The sequence below is a fragment of the Solea senegalensis genome, linkage group LG9 (assembly GCF_019176455.1).
Source record: "Solea senegalensis isolate Sse05_10M linkage group LG9, IFAPA_SoseM_1, whole genome shotgun sequence".
NCBI lineage: Eukaryota > Metazoa > Chordata > Actinopteri > Pleuronectiformes > Soleidae > Solea > Solea senegalensis.
The window spans coordinates 3,602,373-3,626,455 of NC_058029.1; the positions used below are offsets into that span (position 1 = coordinate 3,602,373).

The following is a 24,083-nucleotide window of genomic DNA, read 5'->3' on the forward strand; positions in this document are numbered from 1 at the left end:
AATACATGCCTCAACCTGCCATGATTAATTCAAGCTCTTCTTTTCAGGATTTAACAAAGTGGACCCACGCCTTTATAAACTGGTCTGACTGTTTTAAAACCCCGTGCCAAGATGATGCACGAGACGCGACTTTCTTCCGCTGACCACTGTGAGCATTTTATTATTCTTCTCCCATGCCGTTTTAAACTTTAATTGCCTTGTAACACACAGTAAAAGCATCTCAGACGGTGTCCTATAAATGTATCTCCCTACATGACAGGGAGAGTTTAATGCAACAGAGAGAAGCCAAAAGCTTTTACTGACAATCTCCATCCACCTGGAAGACTTTTTAAAACCCCAACCACTGAGCGCACATGGATTTTTAATAACTACGATACAGAAAAAGTTATGTTTTTAGAACCACACGCAGACTTCTCCTTCACAAAGCCACAGCGAGTACATAACGCGGTGCTCAGTGCTCAGTGCAGCTACGTTGCTAGTACATGTTTTAAGGTTTTTCTTAAATAACCAAGAGTAGCAGTTTTTAAGTGTCAAATATGAAATGTGTCCGAGTCGCCAGGATAAAATGCTGAGTCCACTTATGGTCCCAGCTCGTCGCGGTTTGGGTTGGTTTTCCACTACGAAATAGCACCTACTGAATGTGGGCGGAGTTATCACTGCACGGTTGGAGCACAGACTCCGTCTGACAGCGGCAGGGTTTGTTATAGCGATAAACACAACAGACTCCTCTGTTAAATACTGAGATTTTAGACATTTCCCTGGTAATTGTTGGCGATTAAAACAATTTTTTTAGGATTTATAAGTCTTTTTAACTGATCTACAGTTCGGCTTGATTCTTGTGTCGGACGCCTTGCTCCGTCAACGTCACACATAGAACCTACTCAACTCGCTTGGAACCTTGATAGAGCAAGTTCTAAAGAAATGACCAGGTACTATCGCTAGTGGAAATACAAAAAGCCAAAAACCAAAACAACATGACTTATTTCCATTTAAATAAAACATGCCTATTATGGTGATAGTGTTTAAACCCTTTACTGCCAATGTTGCCATGTTCAGGGACAAAAAGCAGTTTAAGGCTAGAAAAAAGACGGTGTTTTCTCCTTGTGTGACTGTAAAATACTCCAGGACGTCCTCACGACGGTGTTAAAAGCACGCTGTGTCACAGAATTAAAACCCAGCGGCACGTCCTCACGCTGGCGGACATCGTCTGATCAAATATGTCACTGAACAAATGAGGACATGACAAGTGTGAAAGATTTTGGCGACTGCAGTCGCAGAGAAGGAGCATAGCAACATTTTTCTGGGACTTCTACTACAAAGTTTAAAGGTTAAACTATCAAAAACACAAGAAGTATTTTCCTTTTTTCTTGCACTTAAGTGCTGTTTGGTCGGTTGGTTGCGAAAACTATAAAACAATAGGAGACAGATGCACATAAACGTAAGACTCTTGTCTCCCGGTCAGTTTGTGTGTGATCATGCACAGGTTCCCCACGAAGCTCGGTGTTTGATCGTTACCGTCTGCTCGTCGGCTGTGGGGGGGTTGGGGGTTTCAGGGGAACAACGGAGGATGTGAGTTGTTTATGTTGCTCAAGAGGCAGATTTCATCAGTTCAATTTGCAACGGTTTGGATGATCTTCAGCACAGTACGGCACGCACAGGCCGGAGCAACAAATGGAGAGTGGGGGTGGATAAACAGAGCGGGCAGTGAAACTGGATTCTGTTATTATTTCATAACAACAATAGCCAGAGACCCATGGTGTGTTGCATAAAGCTTCCAAGACGGAGGCCAAAATGAATCGGCCACAAGGAAAGATTCTTGGTGCCCACAGGGCCTTAAACCTTAAAAACTCTGCATGACCATCCATAAAGTCTCCTTTTTCAGAAGAGAATTCACTCCTAGCTCGAGAGCTCCAGCATCGTTCAGCGTCATTACCATTTGAAAAGGGGGAAGATGAGTGCAGTAGCGAAGGGGGGGGGGGTGGAGATAAACTGGCGTGAAAAAGAAAGGCTGAAGGGGAAGAGTGGTGAGGGAAGAGCAGCTGACTTGTTGAACTTGCTTGGGTGAACTTCATTCATCAACACAAGTCTCTTATTCAGGGTTTTTTTTGTTTTTTTTTTCTTACCCTTGAGAAAAACTCCAGCCTGGTCGGAGTTCTTCAGTCGATGCTGTAAACCGAGGAGAGACCGTTACGAACCTTAGGAAATAAAGAATCCTCCCGTTGTGTAAAAACCTAATAAAAAAACGAGCTTCCCAGCTGCTCGTGCACATACTGTACCTCTCCCCGAGAGTAATACAAGACAAAACACCAATAAAGCTGTGATTATAAACTATTCCTTTAATGTTACGGTGTCCATTTTCTGATTATGTGTATAACCTTTGAGGGATAAAGCGAAGACACATTTAAGAGATGATGGGCTAGTCGTGTGCCAAGGTTTTTAAAGCTGGAAGCCGAGCCCGAAGGAATATGCAGCGACGGACATAAACAGCGCGTGTGTGGGATACGCGAGGCCGGTGACATGCATTCTGTTGTTTAGCTCTGCAAGCCGGAAAATTGGATTGGAAAGGAAGGAATGGCTCTGAGGTTAAAGTGCCGAGGTTAACACGAGGGTGTTTACGTTCATATTGGGAGAACAGGGTCGGGCTAACAGCTCTCCGAGAAATATTTCAAAAAACACACACACACAACGGAGCGGGGATCGTAAACGAACATGAAAGGCAGCTCAGAAGTTTATACGGTCAAGCGGCGTATAGTGTGTTATAGAGCAGAAAGGCGTAAAAAGGCAACCAATATAAACAATGATGCTTTTATTTAAGTTGTTTAAGTAAAATAGTCAATTAACTCTCCATCCTTTAAAATGGAGAGGCTGTGTATAAAAACAGGCTAAATTGTTTATCTTTTGCTGACGCACACACACTCAAACTCAAGCTGAAAGTCAATTTGTTTAGAACGGTGACCTAAAAGACAAATTATTAACAATTCCTCAACACAACACACGTGTATATAATAGATTATACTGTATAAAAGGTCATACAGTGATAGATGTTATTTTACCGGGCAGAAATAAACACACAATCACGTGGTTCTTATCAGCCCATTATGTCATTTCCATTCATAGACGGTGTCATTCACCCTCCCATCCATTCATCATCAATAGATCTTTTTCCTATGAGGCTGGGTTGGGGGTGAGCTGGAGTAAAATTGTAACCGACACTGGGTCGAGGCAGGGTAACACACTATGACAGGTCACAAGCCTGTCACAGGGTCTACACAGAGGTCAACGTGAAGATTATTCAAACCTCAATCTACATGGGAGAGAACCAGGACACACGGATTTGAACCCAGAACCACCTAGTTGTGCTAAGATACCATTTTTTCCTTCCCGATACCGATTCCAATACTTGTGCTGTGGGTATGGAGTACCGATACCAGTGAGTTAGAAAAAAATAAAATAAATAAAAAGTAATACTACGCCTCTAAAACAGCAGCTGCGCAACTGTTTTAAGAGCGGTGAAGAAGAACTGTGTGTAGGAATCGGAACAACTCTAGTTGTGAGGTGAACAGTGAACTAAACTAATAAAAGTGTCAGTTTTTAAAAACCATTACCTTACATTTACAAGAACAAAAATATGCACAGAGGAAACTTTAAAAAAATAATAGTGTGCACTCCCTCCCTGCATCTGTGTTCCTTCAAGAACCACTTAGTTTTCCCCTTGAGGCAGGTACTTGCAGCCAGGTAGGTAGCTAATGACACCTGTTTCCACCTGCTGCGTGGAGGCCGTTGTCTGCCAGCAAGATTCCTTTTCACTCCCCTCTCCCTCTTTAACAACAATCCACTTTAGAAATGTACGGAGCCGCGTGCATGCACAGGCGAGCAATCAAACACCCACGACCCTGCAAATTTAGCCCGGCTATTTTATGGAAGCACAGAGTCTACATATGCTTGCAGAATGGCTGCTGATAACTCTTGGGTTTCTCTACAAGAGAGAGAGAGAACATATCCGGGGCCTTTGGATTACTATTATGAATTCATAAACACTCACAATAATAACTCATTTCAAAGCCAGAAATAAATCTCCCTCACAGCGACAGCAAAGGCTTTGTGAGATCATATTGAGGAGCGTTTCAAAGCCAGATGAGTCACCTTTTCCTCTGTTCCTCAACTGTAAACAAAGCTGTGTAAATAAAATACAAAAAACTACTTTAAGATTCCTTCAAATACTGTATGTACAAAAACTGCTTTAAACAATTATTTACATTAGACACAAGTTGGTCCACTTTCATAGTGTGTGCACTAAGGTTTCCATGTCGTTTTATGCTTAATCCCAACATTTGAATTATGACATTCAGGTATGGGTGTTATTTTCTAATGTTAAGATACTTAAGATAAAGATAATATATATATATATATATATATATATATACATACATATACATATATATACACATACATACATACATATATATATATACACATACATATATATACATACACACATATATATATATATATACATACACATACATAAGTATAAGTATATTGCATGTGGAAGGGAGGAATGAGGAGCCTGGTTATGTGTGGTCTATTGAGCGCAGTGCTTGTTGCTGTACAGTCTAACAGCTAACAGCTCATAACAGTCATTAATATTTTAAAAATGAAAAAGCCTAGGGTTGGGTACTACACATACATATGTCTGTATACTCTAATACAGTATGTACTTTAGACAAGGGCCTTGATTTAAGGAGACCACTATTTTGCACTTGATGAAGAAGAATAAGAAATGTTCCGGTATGTGATCATATCGTATCGATCACTTCGGAACACAAACCCGGTACACAGTATAAGTCACAGCAGGCGTCCGTTCAGATCGGCTGTTTCCTGCACAGTGTAACATTTGCCACACGGCTGCGAGGTTAGCTGCTGCTCGACAGGCTTGCGGGGGGAAACATGCAGAGACTACAGCCGTGTGTGCAACTCTTTCAACCACGAGTCCGCAACAAACGTGCGCAGCAAATCCAGACGTGGGCGTCCGGATTCGCGGCTGCAAATCAACCGACAGCGGCGAGCTCCGTCTGTTTATTACGCAGCCCCTGACTGACAACCGCTTTCATGGTTACGGCTACGGTTTTTCCTATTCACAGAGGGTGGGGTACGGTGGTTGATTACTCATCAGCTTTTTTTTGTTCAAAAAGGCCCATCCCTAATCCATTACTACACCTTTGACGTCAAATTTAAAACCGTACCTTCATTTATCCACACAGAGAAAAGCATGAAGGTAAGAAAAAATGCCTGTTTTTGAGCGGAGGTGAACCTGAAAAGAATTTAAAGCACTTTCACTCCGCCTGCTTCTCAGAACCGGTTTGTGAGCGACAATCTATAGGTGTGCCCGTGCAAAAACTTGCAAGCATATGCACAAACTCCACGCCGAAGACAAACAACTCGTGACACCGCCTGAGCCGAGAAGGCCCGAGTGTTGATGACTTGATCTGAAGGGTAGGAACAAGGTTGTGTTCTCTCACCCACGGCATTGACAGGAGGCGCGGAGCTGAGCGCAGGACACCTCCTCAGCAAAAGCACGCTTGACAGGGCAATGCGAGTCTAATAGATTTGAAGTTCTCCACTCGGCGCCGGAGTCTAATCACCATGGAAACTGAGATGGCTGCTTGGCAGGTTTGAGCAGCATTTCGGGTTTCAAACACTTTTTTCAAATTGAGGGCTGGAGCAACGGTGCTATTTCCCTTGCACTTATGAAAAACCTCCAATTGCACGTCACTCCCCGTCTCTATCATCCCCCCCTCCCCCCCCGGCTCGGTAAGGCAATCATCACAGCCTCGAGAGCGTCTTAGCTGTGGCAGATAAAGGCTGGGAGATTGTCAGTAATGACGGGTCCACCAGCGCTGAAACTTCCCAGAGCTGCTTGTTTCAGCAGTAATTACGACGGGGGGGGGGAGGGAACGGTGCACCGTGACTGGCTCTAAAAAGCTTACCAAGCCTTTTGCTTGTGATGCCGTGTCAACTTTCTTTTACGGCAGGCAAGTCAATCGGGTAAGTAAAAAGGCGGCTTAAAAGCTAAACAAAACGTGTGAAACAAAGAGGTAAAAAGGCAGAGGCAGCAGGCTCACTCCCGAGTGATGTGCAGGCCCAGCGGGTGGGGTTGGGGGTGAATGACGTGAGAGGGAATATGCTCTGAAGTCAATGAATAGGGATGAGATTGGATCATCGGTGCTCAGTGTTCTCCAATCACAGCGGCTCAGTTGAAGAAGCCGAGTGAAGTGATAAGACCGGTTGAAAAGGAGAGGACAGAACAAACGCACGTGGTAGCGCGATGGACTCCAAGAGACGGCTGAAGAAGAAGAAGAAGAAGAAGAAGAGCTGACTGATACGTTTGTGTGTGTGTGTGTGTGCGTCTGAAAAGAATGTGTTGAACCGCAGAGGGAGGGGGAAAAAAAAAAGAAAGAAATCCATCATCTCGCGTCTGTGTGTGCCACTTCCTCTCAAGTCGACCCCTCAGTAATCACCTTCTTCACCCTCTCAACTGATTCATCCTTGCCTCCAGTTCTGGTCCCGTCCGCCCACGCCCACCTTCTCCCGCCGGTCTCTGGAACACACAGGTGCACATGAAGAGAGCGCTTAACCCCCACCCCCACCCCCCACTCCCTCTCCACAGAATAGACCCTATACCGAAGATGTGTGTAGAGAAATGAACCGAGTGTTCCGCTTCCACATCCCACAGCTGGGCAAAAATTGGATATTGAGTGCAGGGGTGAAGAATGGAGAGCAACTCATTTCAAACGCCCACACCCTATGTAGAGGTATGAGATGGTCGATCTTTTATTGAATATGGTGGGAAGTTATAGGGGTCTTGGGACAGAGCGAGACTCGGCTGATGTGTCCACGTGTGTCAGCTGCCATAGAGAAGTCATCCATCATGGGTCAGTCTCACTGTGCGGAGGTACAGGCCAAGGGAGGTTATGATAAAAGAGCCACTTAATTCAAGTCAGACTGCTCTAGAGGTAAAAAAAAAAAAAAAGGCTTCAAGATAATTGCATTCAGAGATGGAGTAGAAATGAAAAGACGAGGTGATATTTTATGGCTTTATGTGGATACGCCATAAATACCTGCAGGAGAGGAAAAAGCCAAGAACGCATTTTTGTGCATTCGAATCCGACAAAAGCCATATTTTACCGTCACACCGCTGAATTCCTGCTTTTAGAAAAGAACTATTTAGATGCCAGGCCGCATCATTATCATGAGTGAAAAACGGAGAGAATGTACTCCGTCTGAAAGGTGTTGTGATGCTTTGTTATACGATTGTATTGCAACATATTAATCATCACAAAATGACTCTACCACAATGTCATCATGGGCAGTAACTGGACATTTAACAGTATGATTCATGACGTCCTTTAAGACTTGTTTTGATTAATAATCCAATATAAGAAAATATACCAAAAATGTGCCGGTGTCAGATTTAAAATGATCTATCTTCATCTTAAGCGACTGTAAAGAATTAGTATTAATTGGGTAATTCATTCCGGGATTGTACATTTGTGAAATATCTACTCTTGGGATTGTGGTAAATGTCTTTGAGAAAAACAACAATAATAATAATAATACTAATAATAATAATACCTGGTGCAAATGGTGAAAGAAAATAATGATTCCATAAAAGCAAAGGACATCAATTTGGAAGCATCTTAATGATCCAGTGGCAGCCACACCGGTTACCAGAGTCAATTAATCCCAAGCTGAGCAAATTTACATTCCAGCACACAAGCAATTTAGATGGAATATGTTGGCAATTAATACAGCAATCTACCTTAATGCCCCACCCAGGGAGTTCTAAACATCAATTATAAAAAAAATAAATAAAAAAAGATAAACAGCCTCGCAATCTGCGGCAGGCCGTGTGAGATTAGCGATAAATAAATGGAATGAATGAATGAATGAAGAAGCGAAAGTACCACCTCCGCGCCATTTTCTAAATGTGAAGGAAATTATGGTTGGAAAAAAAAACTCCACAGACAGTTTTATTACAGACAGTTGTCTGTAATAAAAAAAAAATCTAAGGGAAAATTACCCAGCTCTGCTGTTCTGCTCTCAAATCAAACCTGTAATTCCCACACTGTGCCAAAGCTCCTGATCAATAACCACCTACTGCAGCAACCGAGCCCATAAACCACCGTCTTTTATGGTCAATAGAGTCGGCCTTCACCGTCTTGTCAGGGAGGAGAACACGCGGACAGGAAGGACTCGCCCATCCGCTGTCGAGCGGCAGCCGTCAATAATTTATTATCTTTACTTATTAGTTGACGTCTAGCCTGAGAACTGTTTTCTCCGCTGATCGTTTCAAATAAAAAATGACAGGAAATGGTTAAAAATGCCCAATAGAATTTGCCACGGCCTTGTGATGCATCGATCGTTGCATGTAACCAGCGGGCAGACATTTCGCTTTACTACCGAAGCACTGTGTGTGACGGGGGAAAAGCAAAAAAAGGACGGGCAAGCCTGATTAAATAAACTCCCTATTAATATATCAATCGGTTTGTCACTCAACCGAAGGTCTCAGGTCTGTCGCAACGAGTAAAAAAAAAACTGATGGGCAAAACAAATCCAATTAGGGCTGACAGGTCCGACAAATGATTATTTATCAGTGGTGTTTCACAGTTTTTCTCCATGTTGTTGTATGTGTTACTTCTCCGTTAACTTTGAGCCACAGCTATGAGATCATTTATATTGCGATTTTAGCGGCGTCTGGTTTAAAACAGAGCAACTTCCCGAGCTTGAACACTGGGAAATCTATGACTACTTACAAACTAAGTGATTAATGATTGGAATTAAACCAAATCCCCATTAGTTGCAGTCCTGATTCTACCAAAAAGAAGAAGGAAAAAGTGCAAACGAGGAGTGCGACTGTGCTCCAAGACATCGGTGAGTGAACATCGGGAGGCTGAATCGACCGCATTTAAAAAAAAAAAAAACACACCAAAGTTATCATCTACAGATCAGGGCTAAGTAAACAAACCCCAGGTCTGACTGCACTCCTCCACTGATATGATCTAAACGACATTAGAAGTGAACATTAAGCGAAATCCCAATTCCACAGACCCCAGCGGCTACAGAGGAACCTCATCGTTAATGACATCATCGTCACTGTTGAGTCAAAGCTAACTAAGCGTTCAGGGGTTAGCTCGGGGTGAAGGCTTTAAATGGCTTACCGACATCTCACGCTCAAATGTTAAGTGATTGTGAGTCTGTGTGTGTTTGTGTGAGTGCACGACAGATTCTAATTCAAACCCATTATAGTGAGGATGTGATTTTGACCTTGTGAGAACTATTTTGACTGGTCCTCACATCTTTAAAAGGGGATTTTTGAGGGTTAGAATTGGGTTTAATGGTTAATGGATTAGTTGTAATAGTTAATGTTAGGATAAGGGAGCGAGAGAATGTGTGTGTGTGTGTATCTTCCAACCATATGTTAACGGCACACGACGTGAACTTTAAGCAGGATCACGTCTAATCCCCGGGCCCACTTACAATAATTAGCATAGCACACAATCAGATTTATTTGTTGACTCTATCGTCGTAAATTCATGTAATCACAGCTTTAAAATGAATGAATTTTTTTTTTGCAAGCGATTGGGACACTTATTTAATTAGCTGTATTTACTGTAAAGTCCAGGCCATAATATAAACACAAGAGACCAAGGACAAGTTTAAGGCGACTCTCTTGTGTTTCTTTTGGCACAAAGACGTTTTGAACTCCAGTTACTTTTTTCAAATTTCAGCCGTGACACAACCGCAATAACACTGCACACATCGCGCCATTTAGCCACTCTAAAGTTCCTTCGCTGCAAAAGCCCTTAAAGGTGACATAGAATGCTTGTATCACACATACAGTATATGTTAGTTATGGAGGTCTACTTACATATATTAACTTGTTTTCATGGTTAAAAACCTCCTAATCGCTGCAAACGAGCCGATCAAAATATCTCCTCACTGAGGCTCTCGTCAGCCGCGCTGTTTCAGACCAAAACCACACCCCCAGAATGTGGACAGTGTTGTGATTGGCCAGCCAACGAGAGCTTTCCCACTGTCCTGTGATTGGCCAGGTACCTGGATGTGACGTAATAGATAGGCCAGCTCTCAGATACACAGCTCCCCCTCTGGCACGGTGGATGCTCTGCATCTCAGCAGCTACAACGAGAGTAGTTCTTCTTCTTCTGTGGTTGAATGTACGCAACCGGATGTGCCCGGACTAGTGCCCGCACCAGGAGGCGCTACGGTGGTGAGGATTTCTGATGACGACATCAAATTAAGGAAGTGCCGATCCGCTTCGCAGAGCCCAGGAAAACAATACAACACTATTTTCTCAGCAGTGGCTGAACTGTTTGTTCTGAAACTTTAGGGTTTCATAAACGAGGTAATGACGCAGATACACACACAAACACAGCGTTAACTGGAGCTTCCGGTCTATGTGGGCTTTAACTGATGTTACCAGACGACGTACTGCCCGAATGTAACAAATGGTGTTGTGTGGAGAAGATTCACTCTGACCCTACATGACCGGGTCCAACAACTTTAACACCACCAGGCCTCGTTTATCTGGTACTGTCTCGACAGGGTGAAACTAGACTTTCCATTAATGTGATGTCACAATGTTGTTGCCATGCGAGATGCGTCTTAGCTCAGTAGATTTCGGTGAACCGTGAATTTGCATTGTGTTCAAGCAAATTGGGACAGCGGTTTATTTTTATATCAGAAACTTTATTATTTAGTATTTATTCAAGATAATTGAAGTATCTGGGATTTGAAAAATGCGTTTAAATCATTCAGAGTCAGCCAGGCTTCCTGTGAAGCTGCGAACCCTGAAAAGTTGTCGACTGAGCTACTGAATTAACCTTCTGAACAGTGGGGGGGAGTCAAACTAATTTGTGTCTCAACTCTATTTGGCAACAATTTTATTATACATTTTTTTTTAATTCAAAACATGGCAGGAGGTCTGCCATTTGACATTGTAAACAAAGAGGAGCTGCAAAGACATAAAAGCTTACAGCGTCTCGTTTGGATAATGAAAAAGAAAAAAAAGAAATCTGTAACTGATGTTCAGAGAATGTCCCTGGGCCTGTCTTTCCAATCAACCACCACTCTCTCTCTCTCGCTCTCTGAGATCACAGATTTCTCAGTATTACCTCAGGAATGGCACAGCTGAGGTGAACCTCGCGCACTCTTTGCTTTGCAGTGGACCTCATTTTCTCCCACCTCCTAAAATCCTTGTATCCCTCTGGAACTTTGAAGTCCAGCCAGCAAAGGGCTTTGAAAAAGCCCACAATCCCCCGGCCACGACCAGGCAGAGGATTAGCTGAGCCCTGCAGGACTGAGGGGGGAAAGGGGGTCGAAGAGGGCTGCAGGAGAAGTGCCATTTTTCCACATTGGCCGTATAGGCACAAGAATCCCCCTCCAGCCAGAGCTGCGGGGGATTAACAAGCTACTAAGGAAGCAGAGAACACACCTACAGCCCCAACGCCCCCCTCTGACTTCCACAGAACCCAATTTACAGCTGGGATCTTCGGGAGGCCACTTCTAACCCATACAGCACCTGCCTCCTTCTCCAACTCCAAAGTCTTTCTCTTACATCACTCACTAATTCTGCTTCTTCTTGGAGATGGTACACATTTTGCAGAATACCCGACCGAAAGTGGTCCTGCATCTGCAAAGGCTAAACTCCTCAACTTCACTGACCCCAGAACAACATTTCAACATAATCTCCCCGTCAGACGAGATACCATCAGTCACGGGGAAGTCGTCCTGGAGAGTCGGAACAAAAACAAGACGTTCTTCCCCTTTGGTGTATTTTGAACGTTGTGTATTTGTGTAGACGAGTAGAAACTACAATTTTCATTTCCAGACTCAAAGAGGATGTAATTGTTGTCTTATAAAAAACATGATGTATATTCATTATGACCTTTAGTTATTGGCCGCCCAAATCTGAGCAGTTAATTAGTGAAATCAAGTGAAGGATTCTCAAGACAAAAAGGTTTGCGGCGTCAAAACAACTTCGACATTTGACAACCCAAGTGTCATCAGATCATCCCAGAGTTGAAGTGAACGCTTGAGTGAAAATGGTAAGGATTCCCTCAAAAGGCGTCAAGAGGAGTCGTTACATCATCGCCGACAAAGAGAATTCAGGATAGGTTGTCGAGCGACCGTCGGCTGCGCTGTTAGACGACCGAACGCATCTCTGACACGTCTCACTGAAGTGCAACGGAGTCACACAATCTACATCATCCCGATACAAAACGGTATCAATAAGTAACAGCGCCCTCGTTAGGCTGCGGGAGCAAACGGCCTTGTTTGAAATAAAAGGTAAAAATCCATACGCTGCTGCCTGCCCATCAGTGCTGTTGAAGTTATGGGGTCTTTTGTCTTATCTGTGACTGAAAGGAGCTCGAGGACTTTGCCCTTCATCCCTTTGTTGTTACAGTCTCTGGTGGAAATGGAAGATTGGTCCATGTGTGTGTGTGTGTGTGTGTGCGAGGAAGAGCTAGACTTGAGCGGTCTTAATAAAGCTTCCCTCTATCCACCCGGGAGATCTCCTCACCCCAATTATACGCCTGACACCTCGACCCTCCTCCATCTCCTCTTCATTTCTCACTCCCGCCCCCACAGCCCTCAACATCCAGTCTCCCGCTCTGATCAGGCCTCTCCCCTTTGTTGCGCTTCAAGCCCCAGAGGCCTGCACGGTGTACGGCCCGCTGGTGGTCGCGGCGTCACAGATGCATCTTTTCTCGTACCAACAGAAGATCAACACTTTGCACAGCGAAGACAAATCTGCAGCGGGCGGGATCAGTCGAAAAATAATAGAGAATTGTCGAGTCTCATTTCCACTTTCCCCAAGTAGATAAACACTGTTGTCTCGGAATGGAGGCTCTCCGTCCTGAGCCCCTCACACCAGATGAGTACAAACACACAAAAGCGCTTCATGTCTTCATCTCCAAAAAGGCACCACATTGACACACGTTTTATTTATTCTCGCGCTCTCTGTATTAGGTTTCTTGGCCGTGTATAGGCAGCTAGTACCGCTGCTGAAATGCTACTAAAACTATCCACTGAAGGGCCTTTGGAAATGCAGCTGCTTAATAGAACAACCAATAAGAGAATCTTCTCTTTTTCCCAGATTTCCCCAGAGCCTTGGGAAGGTGCAGGCATTTATCTCATCCTCAGACTACTTGAGTGACAACATGTTGACGGGTTATTATGAAATAATTGATCTTTACTGATTGACTGACAGTTTTTCAGTCATCTTTTAGGGAAGAGATCCCCAACTGCACAATGTTAACACGGACACGGCACTAAACCGTGGCTCGTTCCGTTCTGCCTCCGTTTCTATTACTACATCATGTCATGTTTACAACGTCGTCTCCTCTGTTTTTTGGTGTAACGTCAAATTTAAAGCATTTAATGAAGTTCAGTGCCTGGAAGTTTTAAGCCCTGTTATGGGTGGGATCGTTCTTGAACATAAAACACAATTAGATGGACTATATTCCATAATAATCTATAATAAAATGACGGATAAAAATAGACTCCTATCTGTCACAATGACACACAGCCAAAAAGCCGATCCAGAGATCGCCAAAAAAAGCACCGAATACCCTGCTTCCATTTCCAACATCCTATCTTTGTGAAGTGGGGTTTTCTGCAGTGACGCGACCAAAACCAAATTACGGAGCAGACTATTAGTAACAAACTTGGGATGTCATTGTCTCCCATTAAACCCAGGTGGGACCGGCACGTAGGAGGGAAACAAGCTCAGGACTCATATTTTGATTCAGCTGGATGGTGAGTTGTATGTTTACACACTTCGTTTTTAGTTGGGGACCGCTGTTTCGGGGGGAACCAGTCTCGTAAAGTGACGCCATTCATTCTAAAACATTCGAATCGAGACATGTAGAAGTATATAATTTAATCTAGCCAAGAAAAAGACCCATGGAACCTGTTGTGACGAGTGTTCTGTGGCCAAATCAACATCAGAGGGTTTGGGTCAGTTGGCTGATTAAACATGATTAATTGAGGGAAGATAATTGGGCAACAAATGTGTGAATTAATAACCATTTCTGTGGTTTTCTAACAATAACACAAAGACATTGAGCGGTTGCACGTTTCCTTTGTCTGATTACGTCTGTGCGCTGAACTCGTGGTCACGCGAAACGAGCAATTTGCATATGATAATTTGGGCTTTGGCAAATTTTATTTTATTTCCTTCTCCAGTGTTTTCTGATGCTCTACTGAGTGTCGGATTATTTAATGAGCATAAAAATGACTTTTTCCCGTTAATTATTTTCGGCTCGAATCGTAAACGCCAGTCAAACGGTCTCTCACGGAGACGCTCGGAAATATTTCTACTTTCTGAAGAACAGAGTAACAGCGGCACAGTGGATCTGAAAACAGGAGGATGAATGGCTATGAGATGCTGACAGTTACAAATTCATCGTGTTTAGAGAAACAAACAATATAAAAAAAAGGGAACATAAAGCACACTCTCGCACTGTTTATACCTAGAATGGCTCGATACCACTTTTTCATGTCAAATACTGTCATCACAACTAATCTGTTAATGAATTAGCACAGAGGTGCTTAGTGGAGTATTGGTGTGATATTTGGGGTTTGTGGAGCACATCACACTTTTGATTGAAATCTGATCCATTGATTTTGAATACTGACAGTCTGATGAGCACACCGCTGATTTCCAGTAGCAGTGTTTTTTGGTGTTAATTCCTTGCTGGGAAGATAAACTCTGTGGAAAACAAAAAAAGCCGATATGTGCCAATCACGCTTTAGAGAAGTTGCACAAACCTGTAACATGAATAACTTGACCTCTCACTGCTGCGCAAACTTCTCGAAAACTGTACACTGGAACCATTTCAAATGAAGTCTATTGTTCGCCAACAAAACCAAATTCAAAAGGTTAACTTCTCCGACGAGGTATACACCCAAGATAATTAACTGTATTGCCGGATCACACCCTAATGAAACACAATACAATGGGCACACACACGCAAACAAAGTCCTATAGAGGCGAGATAGGTGAGAATCACTCCTGCCTGCTCTTGTCAGTCATCGCACTTTTCTGAAGCATCTCTGCTGCTTTTACCTTCAGATGCATCCAAGGTCACAGCAGGCCTGCATCTGGCCATCCATCTGTTTCCAGGAGTCCCACAGGATGTCATGTCATCCGTGCTCTTCGGGGCCGCCGTCCTCTACTGTTCATATTCACGCTCGCTGGGGACATGCCCAGCCTGACACAGTGCACCTTCTCAGTGATCCTACAGGTTTCTGACATGTCTCAGCAGGCGTTTCCACTTCAGCTACAACCGACATCCTCACAACAGAGGAAGTTTTCAATCGGGTGTGTTCGTTTCATCGTTAATCCACGCGACACTTTTCAGGTACCAGGTATTGAATTTTTGCAGCACGAAGACCCTGCATGGAGTTTGCATGTTCTCCCCGTGTGTGTGTGTGTGTGTGTTTTCTCCAGGTTCTCTGGTTTCCTCCTACAGTCCAAAAACATGCAATATGTGGATTAGGTAAATTGGACACTCTAGATTGACTGTAGGTGTGAGAGAACTCACTCTTACAGTGCAATTTGATCTCAAGTGGGCCGTAGCACTAAAATAATAGCAAAATAACCTATTAACAATGATTTAATTACATATAATGAACAAAACCTGACATTTCTTGCAATAAATAAGTGCTATGTTTACCATTAGAGATGTGCATTACAACTTACAGATCAAAGTGGATTTGCAAATGCATGAAATATTTAGTCACAGGTAGCTGGAACTGAAAGATTTTGTATTATGATCTAATCATAACGCTAAATTTTCACAAATTCATCCTGTGGGCCAGATTGTATCCTCTAGAGGGCCGGTTCTGGCTCACGGGACGTACGTTTTACACCCCTGGTCCAAAGTGTACCCCGCCTATCTCCCTATGTCAGGTGAGATTGAAACAGCAACCGCCCGTGACCCTCCGGTGGAAGGATAAAGCCATAGAAAATAGATGGATGGATTAAACTGACGTTTCAGGCCACTACATGGTGCCAAGTACTCACTATTGCAATATACGATTTCGCAATATAGTGGTCATAAATTTGCAATATAGTGGTGAAATCGTATCATGATGCCTCGGGCGATTCCCACCCCTACTCAGCAGTGTTTTGGACACAAAATGACTCCACCATTGAGCCATAAATCAAAGCAATCTGCAGCATTTCTGCAAAATAAACAACAAAAAACATCCCAGTGGGAGGATTGTGTCTTTTCGGTATTGCCATCACACCGTGCAATTACTTCAACTCAACTCCTCATCCGTAGCGCACAACGTCAACGACAACTTCACCGGCCGAGGCCGCGGTCAAAGACACAAAATGGAGACAACTCGGATAGAAAGTGACAGAAATGATGACGTGTCATAATTAGCAGTTCACGTGTTTACACCTGAAACACGGCGACTAGGAGACAAAGTGTTGAAAAGTGTCCAGCTGAAGGCAACCTCCTGCTTTTACTTCCAAAGAAAGTGCTCCTCCGCCCCAAACTGCCAAGAAATTTGATGCGTACGTAACGCCGCTTGTGTGTTTTCTCGTTGCTACGGCCGCGTCACGTGTAATGCCCGTGATCACAGCTGCGTTTGCTTTGGTCTGATACACTGGAGCTCGGTTTTGCATTTTGCAACTTATAAAACACACACACACACACACACACACACACACACACACACACACAGTGAGCACAAAGCAGTTGCTTATCTTACTAACTGAATCAACTGACCTCAAAATGACTTTGTCCTTGTTTAATAGAAACAAAACTCCAAAAAAAGCTAGTATTACAGTTCCTGAAATTCGATTAAAATGAGCAGATAAGTTACCGAGTCAAAGCGTAATTTAAAAAAGCTGCTTCAGTAGCAGTATTTCTACAAAAGCTCCCACAGAACTCCCTTTAACGTTTAGTTGCACAGCACACAGTTCACAGAGAAACAGTATTCCTTACCTCAGTGCTCAAACACAGTGTGACCAGGGTTGGCAGAGACTTCAGACTTCCCACTGTGTATCTGTGGATGTAAAAGAAGAGATGACCATTAGATGCATGTCTGGTCCAACACTTAATGAAGAACAGTGAAGCAACCTGAGCCTCTCTGAGCAGACGGAGCAGTCACACGACATTTTTCCCCTCACGGTTCAAAACGATGAATTCAAATGACAGACGAGTAGCGCTGCGTTCACCGTCACGGGGAATTCGGCAGTTAACGGATGACATGAAAGTTTTGCGACGGGCGAGACGAACGTTTTGATGGATTCCAAACCAAAAGGAAGTTGTATCATGTTTTGTTGTCACTTACGAGGAAGAAAAGACAAATCAAGAGGAAAACATTATTGTTCTAAGCTTTAAATTGATGACTGAAATGTAAAATGATACGTTTTAAAATAAAAGACAGCTTCGAGCTTTTGAAGATGACAACCGCAAACATGAAGCACGAAGCACAGATTTGGTTTTCTGCTCGATACAGAACTGCTGCTGCTTGAGAATTAAGATAAAAAACAAAAAAAAAAACACGTGTTCTCAGATGAATTTGTGCTAAAGACATCACTAACAAATTCATTCAAGTGGCCATTGTTCCTGGATAACCTTTATCTCTCACATTCATAACTCAACATGAGCATTGTTGGCGATGAAGGTGCAAAATAACCTTGTTGAAAATGCTCATCTGACATGTGACGATCTCATTGACTCCGGATCCGCACACAGACCAACTCTGACATGTGGAGACAGGGAAGGGTTCGACCTCAAACGCAGCACATTTCATGCGGCAGAGCCAAAGAAGACTTGCCGAGGCAGCATCCTCTGGATTAGCAAGCAAACCAGCTGGCAGCCACATGCTGGTGATGGTTCAGTTAAGGTTAAGGCAAAGCACCAGCTTATTTTCCCTCTACCTCGCTCTCGAGTTCTCTTTGTTTTGACAAGGGGACCACAAGCCCCCGGACGGAAAGTACGACTGCTGAGAAGTGTATCAATAACAACCTCACCCTGGGTAGCGCGATACCATAGGGCATGTGGTCATTATTTTTCTGGTTCCAGTAGTATAGTGAGAATTGGTGATTGACAGGGTGCCTGTGTGTACTCTGAACTTTCAGCACCGGCTGGGGGAAAAAAAAACATCAAAAAAGGCAGATAAGGCAGAGTGAAAAACTAATTCCATCTCAGGCGCAACAATGGTTCCAGACTATCACTCACTGAGGCACTTTAAGTTCCCAGACTACAAATTGCCCTTAAATGCATCTATACTCATTCAGCAGAGTGAGTATATGCTTTACAGCCGGAACCCTGAAGTGCTTCAGTAACGTAGATCAGTAGATCATCTGCGAATACAACGCCAACATGTTTTCCATCCTTTGTTTTTGGATGGATACAAATTACACGGATGGACGAACTCTTGGAGAGATCTGATTTTGGCCGCACTCCAACCATGTGGTCACCAACTGCTGTCTGGCAACCCTCTCGGCAGGTAAAACAATTAGTGTAACATTTTGAATTATGCACAAAGGGCTCAAAATAGAGTCCGAACCAAAATTAGGGGGGGGGGGTTTAATGTGTTCTGACTGAGTGAAGCAAAGGGAGAGGGGGAAGAAAAAGAAAGTCCTTCTCTGGCCAAAGTACTTCAGCTTGGGACCAAGTCTGGATAAAATGCATAAACACTATCCTTCAATGAGAACAATTTAAAAACCACTACTTGGAGCCATGACTAAGAAAAAAAAAGAATCAATGCCTGGCCTCTGAACCAGTGGACCATGTGTCTGGTTCTCCTCGTTTCCTTGCTTGGACTACCTCGAGCCAATGTAAGTAATCTGCTGAATCAATTATAGATGCATCTACTCTTCAAACCTCACACTTGTGGAATGGCTCCTTTTTATTATTATTATTGATTTGGTAAATAAATACAGAACAGTGGGACTTGAAGAGCAACACCACAACCTCTCTGCTTACGTCAGCTCCTGTGCAAGTTTACACACACAGCATGTCTGCAAAGGCAATGCTGGGAATGAGTGATTTGTCCTGCACCAGAAATAACCATTTATTTCAAATGTACTAACTGGGTGGGGTTTTTTGCACTGCCACGCACCCACTCCAACCTGGTTATACCACCCTGGCAGCAGTTAGATTACTCAACTGAGCCCACTGTAAGAAGATTTAGTCACTCATCGTCCCAGATCCAAACTCCAGGGGGCCTGATCTGCTCTGGGGATCAGTGTTTGAAGCGTGTTGGGATCATGCTGAGCTCACGTCCATTATGACACACTCAGCCACTAACAAACCTTTTTTTTTTTTTTCTTGCTCCTATTCCTCTTACCTAACCAGCTTTCACACCCACACTGAAGTCCAGACATGTTTCACAAATTGCCTGGAGGGGGAGCGGCTGCTGTGTGCACGTGAGAACGCAAATGTCCAACAAATGCTCCGGACGCAAATGCTCCGGACATTTTCCAAAAAAAGAAACGTCTCCTGCAAGTTCCCGTGTCGTTGTCTGGATAACGTCCAAGTCGGCACATCGGGAAAAGCTCTGGTTAATTCAAAGCGAGCGAGAGGGTGAGCGCTCATCCGACTGCAGAATAAAGTGTCTGACCCAGAAAATCTTCTCCAGTGCTGCTTCTCTTCTCAGGAAACTGTCCAGACCAGCGCTCTGAACGTCTGCATGTTGGAAAACAACTCTAGAGAAGCAATCTATCAATAAGGATAATGTGCAATATCACCAAATCACCTCCCTCTTATTGTGCAATAAAGGTTGTGCACCATGTAAGGACAATTTAATCTCTTTTTCTAAATAAGGCGACGTCAAATATCACAAGTAAAATTCAGGTTTCAGGGTCTCAGTTGAGGCAGTTTTTTCCCCCCATTTTGAGATATTTAAATGGCCCGGTGTCAACGCAGATGCTGGATAAGAACAAACCTATTCATGATTATAGTTTTCCCCTGGAAATGCATTAAAATTAAGACTTGGCTGAGCCCGACACCGCCGCCCTGATATGATATATCAGCAGTTCTGAAAAAAAGTTGCATCTGTGAGCACTGCTGGGAGTACACCATCTTGTATAATTTAACAGCTTGCTGGCTGAAAGTGAAACAATTACTTCAAAAGAAGAAGAATATTATAGTCCAGATGAATGTTTAATGAAGAACTCTGGAGAGACACAAGTAGCAATACAAATAAAAGGGTCACAAATGCGACTCGCTTCTTAGTCTTTCATTGTTATTATTCATTTCTTTCTGATTTTTAAAAGATTCTTAATTTGGGTATTTTACTGTACTATACCTGACTTCAATTGACTACATTTGTCTAACACGGAAAATGACAAAGGAAGTCCCATTGTCAAGGTTATAATATAACATAATGAAGGACGTTATAACATCAATTAAAATGTCAATTCCTCATTTATTGAATTAATTAGGGGTCAAATTGGATTGGCATTTCCCAAATCTCGAAATGTCTCGTTTTGTCCACAAACCAAAAGATACCAAACAGAAAAACACAAAAACCTTTGTTTGAAATTCATTTTGTAACGGTTCATGTAACGGCTTGCGATTGTCCAATTCCAATTTTCACGGTCAAAAGAAACGGCAACTCTCCTTGAGCTTGGAGCCACCTGTAAAAGAAAAAATTCTAAGCTTTGCTAATTGGATGATTGATATATTAGTCAATGGTCTACATGGCTATGCAATTCTGAACAACCAATAAATGTCACACAGGAACTACGGAGAAAGACCTTTTCCGTCTTCCCTTCCAGCAGATGCCAACAACCCAGTGATCATCTGGGAAACAGGCCACACTCCTGCCCTTTCTCCACTTAGCCGTCTATTAAAAGAAAAACATGTGGTTGAGTGTCTTGTTTCAGGGAAAGTGAAAACACACTCCCGCTGAGGTACAGTGGAGCAGAGGAGTCCAGCAAGTTGTGTTTCCTTTGTACCACATTCCCTCACTCCACATCGCCACATGGGGTAGGGTAAGTGGCTTAACCCCCCGCCTACGGTCACCAGGCTAAGGCCCCTCCTCCCACAACACTCACTCAAGAAAATCAATCAGTATTCAGGTCATGCCACACGGGTGCGCCCCCCCCGTTAACACATGACTTCTGACCTCTGAAGGGTTCTCCTTGGAGACCTTGACAGGGGTTTGTCAGTGCAGGCAAACGTCTGCTTCATGTCCGATGCTAACAAAGTCCTCGTGTTGAGGGGCGGAGCATGACCTGACCCTGTCCGGCGCCAACACAATAAATCCAGTGGAGGGGTTCAAGGTGGCCTGACCCGCATACGACCCCGTCTCTGCAAGAAAAAAAAAGGGCTACAAGTTCTAGCAGAGCCTCTCACCCCAACCTCCTGAAGGGGAGAAAGCGAAGGATGGCCTTGAGGTTTTGGGGCCACAACCGGTTCACAAAGGCCCACATTTATTCACTCATCTTTCACTTCACCCATCTCTTGACACCAGAACAGTCGGAGAAGCCTTGTTTCTGTCATGGGAAATGTGAGGGGCAAAAGGAGGGGCAGAATTAGCATAGCGTAATTACACTGGGGAACGATCCAGACTCCAAGGAGCAAGACATAACCCATAATTTGCCATTGTGCTCCCCATGCAATTGACAGTCGCACTATGATATTGGAGATAAATGTCGGAATTCAGGCTGTTAGTTTAACTGATGGTGCATTCAGTATGATAATAACCACGGTCTTGCACACAGTGAATCTGATGAGCGGCCCCGCAATAGCTCTCCACCACTTTCCCTCCCCTCCATAGGGTATTATCATGCTAATCTAAAAGAGAAGGAGGGGGAAAAAAAAATAAATTTCAGTGAATAAGGAAGTATAATAGGTAACAGGGAGCTGTGGAACCGCAATGAGACAAAAGAGGGTGTATTCACACAGTTCGGCCTGAGCAGAGTAGGGGGTGACGAATGGACACAGACATTATGTTGGCTGGTTAATTAAAAGAACATAGTCTAATTAAAAAGAGTGTCCTCGTGAATGGACTGCCTCGACACGATTACTGACCTGTGTCCCTCGCAAATGTTGGGTACAGAGCAGTCAGGCGCTCTCTCTCTTTCCCTCCCTCTCTCCTTTATGTCATTGTTGTGCATTTCATTTTCAAATCAGTGTGGAAAGTGCTGACGAGTGGAGCACGACGCGGGAAGTGCGCCGGATCACTGCGGTGCGAGTGCATGTCAAATGACTCATGAGTTCATCGCGGAAACGCGATACTAGTTTGTAATTTACACATCGCTGGCACAAACACACATGTCTATGAGTCAGATGATCCGGTCCGGATCCCAGCATTCGGTGGTGATAATGTAGGTTTGCTCATTGGTTATAATTTAAGCTCAGTGGTAGCCCAGCCCTGGACCTGGCAGGGACTCAAACCGGCAACCCTTTGGTCACAAGCCAGGTTCTCTTTCGGCTTTGGAAACTATGTGAAAACTAGAAGTCATTAACAAACTATGTGGATTTTTTGAGGCGTTTTAAGCTGGAGTATCGACGGCACGCGTTTACGACCAGTTTTCAATAGTCTGAACGACACAAGAAATGAGTTTTTACTTGATCGGGCAAAGTGTGGTTGCATTGCTGCATCCTATTTGGATATATGGCCCCGCCCATTCAGACGTGCAGACATTCACACATTTCCCAACTGCTCCAACAACTCGGTTGCTTAAAACTTAAGACCACTTAATTTCTATATTAGTAATTTTGGCAATTTTAATATAAAACATTTGAGCGTTTCCTCAATATAAGTATACAGCTCTATTATTGTGCGTCTTTATGGTTGTTAGTCAGTTCATATCTATATATACACTACTTGCTCTAAACCAAATTGCCTTTGGGATTAATATAGTTGTATTGAATGCTGAACTAAATAAAGTGCATTTTTATGGAGCGTTTTCTCCTCCTCACACATTATTCACACACTGCCGGCACCAGGCATCACAGTCATGAGCAATTTGGGGTTCAGGGTTTTCGGACACTTTGACACATGGACTGGAGGAGCTAGGGGTGAACTTTTTGAAGAACCTCCTGAGCTACAGCTGCACATACACGGAATAATATTTTTCCGGGAAACACTCTCTGGCCAAATTTAAGGTTCAAGTCAAGTGAAGTCAAACCTGCTTTGGAGCACTGACTTGAAACAGAAAAAATAAAACCAGTCATGGACCTCCAATTGGACAGTGTTTCCCCTCGGTGTCATTACAGTGGATAACTAACTTTTTATTATCAATAGTCAAGACTCGCCGCCGCCGCTGCTGCTTCTCTCTGTGGGCAATTTGCCACATTTAACCAGGCTTTAATGTTGTGATAAGGAGGAGAGATTGGCCATCGACGGGTAATGGCTAAGGAAATGGCTGTGCAGCCAATGCTTAGGTGCAACTAAAACACCAGTTAAGCAAATATATGTGCAAGGACTTGCCACGGAGTGCATTTTTTTTGTTGCTTGCCGCATTCCGCTCATTTTACCGTTTACCTTGTAAGCGTCAAGATGTAGGGGACAATTACTGCTGTCAGGACAACTTAGCAAAGCCCTAAAATCCCGCCTCCAGGGAGAGAAAACCAGCTGTGTAACATCTCTTTGCTTGATGGCCCATCTGAACTGGACTTCCTGACACTTCATCCCACTGGTACCTGTAGCAACAGGCACACGCCAGTGCAGCGTCTATGTTTTGCTGGAGGGCGAGAGCGCGCGGAGACAGGGGTCCAAAGAGTGAAAGCTTGAGAGTACTGCCCCCTCATTCCTTTCACCCGGCCACCTGTCACTGAGTTGTGACATTAAAGCAACAGCGAGCAATTGTGGTGGTTGCTTTGTTTACCCCGCGGTAGATTTGCGCCGTCACTCACCAGAAAATGTCCCTCAGGGAGAAACCGAGGAGACAGGGGAGGACGAGCGGGAGAGAAATGAGGAGAGATCAAAGAGCCGACGACGGGGATTCATTCGCCGGAGCGACAGAGTGGCTCGTGTGACCGAGTGGGAGGTGTGTGTGCTGTGTGTGTGTGTGTGTC

General features: G+C 43.8%; 1 protein-coding gene across 3 annotated transcripts in view; it reads right to left on the reverse strand.

Annotated features, from left to right (window-relative positions):
• The window catches only part of sema6e (sema domain, transmembrane domain (TM), and cytoplasmic domain, (semaphorin) 6E), a 174,120-nt gene that overhangs the window by 133,865 nt on the left and 16,172 nt on the right, over window positions 1–24,083 (reverse strand). For all 3 annotated transcript variants that reach the window (XM_044033667.1, XM_044033666.1, XM_044033664.1), the window contains exon 2: window positions 17,046–17,106. The gene's annotated coding sequence lies outside the window, so the exon portion shown is untranslated. The remainder of the gene's footprint in view (window positions 1–17,045; window positions 17,107–24,083) is intronic.